A 2663-nucleotide genomic window follows, 5' to 3' on the forward strand; every position below is an offset into this window, starting at 1 on the left:
CAATTTTTTCTACTTTCGTACAGTTTAAACACCGATCCTGCCCTAAAACTTTTTAATTTTTCTGTTTAGATAACTATGTTAAGTTTGTTTGTTGTGGATCAAGATGTAACTTTCATGGATACAATTTTGGAACACATGGGACTTACATGTAAGGATTAAAAAAAAAATAGTGTGCATCATAAAGTTTAAATCATTTCTTAAAGGGGTAGTGCGGCGTTTAACTTTTATTCACTAAATAACACACATTACAAAGTTATACAACTTTGTAATGTGTGTTATTTAAGTGAATGGCCCCCTTCCTCGTGTTCCCCCCACCCCGGAAGTGTTGGTGCATTATACTTACGTGTTCACTGTTGACCCCGTCCGCCATCTTGTGTCAAAGACGTCATCTTCGGGAAGCCGGGCGAAGCACAGTTATGCTCAGCCAATCGTGCCTGAGCAGCTGATGACGCGGCAGAGGGGGGCGGGCGGCGTGAGGGACGGCTGGAGCGGTTAGGCCGGCCTCCCGAGGATGACGTTGTCGACACAAATACATTCGACAGCGAACACGTAAGTATAATGCACCATCACTTCCGGGGTGGAGGGAACACGGGGAAGGGGGCCATTCACTTAAATAACACACATTACAAAGTTGTATAACTTTGTAATGTGTGTTATTTAGTGAATAAAAGTTAAACGCCGCACTACCCCTTTAACTTCAGTGCCTGGAAAACATGGATGTATTCATGTTTTTCTGGACTGCATCCAACTTGTTCAGCCACCAGCAGGGCCGGCTCCAGGTTTTTGTGGGCCCTTGGTCGAGAGAGCCTCAGTGGGCCCCTTTGTATAGCAAATTATGTGGCATCATTGTTACAGAGTCTTGGGTCTCTATCTCTCAATTCTGTGTAGGGGATCAGCAGTGTATTATATACTTATTATCCTCCTTCTGTACGAGTGTGTATATATATCTCCATTCTGTGTAGGTGATCAGCAGTGTATTATATACTTATTATCCCCCTGTATGAGTGTGTGTATATATATCCATCTTTCCATTCTGTGTAGGTGATCAGCAGTGTATTATATACTTACTAGCCCCCCTCCTGTATGAGTGTGTATATATATATCTCTTGGGTATATATATATATATATATATATATATATATATATATATATATATATACACTCGTACAGTAGGATAATAAATATATAATACACTGCTGTATACCTACACAGAATGCAGAGATATATACACACATACAGGAGGATATTAAGTATATAATACACTGCTGTATACCTACACAGAATGGAGAGATATATACACACTTATACAGGAGGAGGGGAATAAGTATATAATACACTGCTGATCCCCTACACAGAACGGAGAGATGCTGTGAAGGGTCTCGGCATACAGGTAAAATAAAGTTTGACAAAATACCGGGGGGAAAAAACGTAACTCAGTAACTCACAGGTGACGTCTTCTTTGATCTGAGGCGATTGCTCTCTGTTTCCTCTCCATCTTGCCCAGGCCTCCATGATCATTTCTTTAAGCTACAATTCTTTTCTTCAGAACCTGTCAGACAAACATCTTAGGCTCCGCACATTTCCAGCAACTTCCTTCCCACCCATAGGCTCCTATACAGTAGTAATTCTGCTGCTTAATGTCAAGTGCAGTAAAATAAAGAGGTATGTGGGTCCCGTATGTAGGATCCTGTGCTGCGCCCCCAATATAGTAATAATGTCCCCATGCTGTGCCCCCATATACTAATAATGTCTCCTGCTGTTCCCCAATATAGTAATAATGTCCCCTGCTGTGCCCTCCATATAGTAAAAATACCCTGTCCCCATAGTAAATGCCCCCTGCTCTGTCCCCATAGTAAATGCCCCCTGTTCTGTCCCCATAGTAAATGCCCCCTGCTCTGTCCCCATAGTAATGTCCCCTGCTCTTCCCCCATAGTAATGTCCCCTGCTGATCACCCATAGTAATGCCCGCTGCTGATCCCCCATAGTAATGTCCCCTGCTCTTTCCCCATAGTAATGTCCCCTGCTCTTCCCCCATAAAAATGTCCCCTGCTGTGTCCTCCATATAGTAAAAATACCCTCTGTCCCCATAGTAAATGCCCCCTGCTGAGCCCCAATAGTAATGTCCCCTGCTCTTCCCCCCCTAGTAATGCCCCCTGCTGATCCCCCATAGTAATTTCCCCTGCTCTTCCCCCCTAGTAATGTCCTTTGCTGATCTTCCATAGTAATGTCCCCTGCTGATCCACCATAGTAATGTCCCCTGCTGATCCCCCAAAGTAATGTCCCCTGCTGATCCACCATAGTAATGTCCCCTGCTGATCCACCATAGTAATGTCCCCTGCTCTGTCCCCATAGTAATGTCCCCTGCTCTTCCCCCATAGTAATGTCCCCTGCTGATCACCCATAGTAATGCCCGCTGCGGATCCCCCATAGTAATGTCCCCTGCTCTTCCCCCATAAAAATGTCCCCTGCTGTGTCCTCCATATAGTAAAAATACCCTCTGTCCCCATAGTAAATGCCCCCTGCTGATCCCCCATAGTAAAGTCCCCTGCTCTTCCCCCCCTAGTAATGCCCCCTGCTGATCCCCCATAGTAATGTCCCCTGCTCTTCCCCCCTAGTAATGTCCTCTGCTGATCTCCCATAGTAATGTCCCCTGCTGATCCACC

Source organism: Dendropsophus ebraccatus, chromosome 4, assembly GCF_027789765.1.
Source record: "Dendropsophus ebraccatus isolate aDenEbr1 chromosome 4, aDenEbr1.pat, whole genome shotgun sequence".
In the NCBI taxonomy this organism is placed as follows: domain Eukaryota; kingdom Metazoa; phylum Chordata; class Amphibia; order Anura; family Hylidae; genus Dendropsophus; species Dendropsophus ebraccatus.